This window comes from Galeopterus variegatus, unplaced genomic scaffold (genome assembly GCF_000696425.1).
Source record: "Galeopterus variegatus unplaced genomic scaffold, G_variegatus-3.0.2 Scaffold8973, whole genome shotgun sequence".
NCBI classification, from domain to species: Eukaryota; Metazoa; Chordata; class Mammalia; order Dermoptera; family Cynocephalidae; genus Galeopterus; species Galeopterus variegatus.
This window is the reverse complement of record NW_007735084.1, coordinates 42258-44051: the sequence shown is the minus strand read 5'-3', so window position 1 is coordinate 44051 and position 1794 is coordinate 42258.

Genomic DNA, 1794 nt, shown 5'->3' with positions numbered 1-1794 from the left:
TTCCCAGCCTCCAGAACTGTGAGAAATAAATTTCTGTTATTTATAAATTACCCAGTCTCAGGTGTTCTGTTATAGTAGCACAAAATGGACTAAAACAACTATTTGACTCCGTTACTTGACCACATATAGGTGCAAAGGAGATGCCACCACTCATAATAAAAGAATTCTGTTTGTAAAGAAGGAGAAACAGTCTCGACCTCAGCACTCCTTTTTGTACTCCAGTACTCTTATGTGTTAACTTTTTAAATATTTTTTCAGATATTTCAATAAAATTTTGAGAGCGAGAAGAGGAAAATGCATATGCTTGGCTAACCAGAAATGTAAATTTTCTTAACTCAGATTTTTAGCTTATTACTTATTATATAAACCATTTCCATGTATAAACATTGATAAAATTCTTAACTACATTGATACACATTACTATTTAAAGAAACTCAATGAGTGAATTATTTTGTAAATGCTTATTTCCTAGATGCTCCTTTTTGTTATTTTTAAATTTTTTTAGTTTGATATTATTTTAAGTTTACAGAAAAAGTATATGGAAGAATACAAAGAACTCCATATACCCTGTACCTACAGACCCCATTCAAATTTTGTCAGCTTTCCCAATAGCATCCTTCATAGCAGAAGTATCAAATCTGGAACCATATTTTCTACTTAGTTGTCATGTCCCTTCTGTCTGAGACTTCCCTTGACCTTCATGATCTCGACATTTTTAAAGACTCTAGGAAAGTTACTTTGTAGGATTTTCCCATTAGGTTTATTAGGTATTTTACCATTATTCAATTCAAGTTATACATGATTGGCAGGAATATCACAGAAGCAATTCTGTGCTGTTTTAATTGCATCCTGTCGGGGGCACATGATATTGGTTGTTCCCATCACCTGAGCAATGTGGTGCCTGCCAAATTTCTTTACTGTAAAAAGATACTTTTTCTATTTCTAATTAACAAGTATTTTGTGGGAAGTTACTTAGATTATATAACATCCCATTGTTCAACCAATTTTCACCCATTAGTTTTGGTATTGATTAATGTTTCTTGCCTGAATTATCACTCAGATGGTTGCCAAGTAGTGATTTTCCAATTCCACCATCCCTTCTACTTTTATTAGATGGCCTTCCACTACTACAAGTTAAAGCTTCCTCTTTGCCCCATGGATTGAACACATTCCATATTGCATTAAATTCCAGTGGAATAAAATATTCCTCTTTCATTCAGTAAAATAATCTGTCACTATCATCCTTTATTTTGATCATCAAGTTGTCTCAGGGCTAGGATACTTTTCAAGCTGTCTCCTGCATCCTAGTGACACATCCCTACCATTTTTGGGGCATTTTCTTACTTTTTGACATAAGATGTTCCAGGTTCTTTGTGACTTTCTCAGCCCCAAACATGGAATCCACCATTTCTCCAAGGATACCTGGTTCTACTTAATGAAGAATGGTATTTAGAAACCAAAATCTGGCCACAAGGTGTGCTCATTGCTACTGGGGTGTTGCTATTTCCAGGCCTCACAGTAGACAGAGTGAGGAAATAAATGTAGGTACACGTACCCCTAAGTATATGTAAATACATACAAATTTATATATAGTTCTATTACATCTATACCTATTTCTATTACTGAAAGTCATAAGGTCACACCAATACCTCCAATTCCAATCCACCACCACAAGGTTCATTCTAACTTTTCCCTTGTTTATCTTTGTGACTCCTATTTCCATCAGTGAAAAACTGGCTTGCATGGTTTTTGACACATTTACTTATTTTCTCAATGCCCTGTCCCATCTCATAT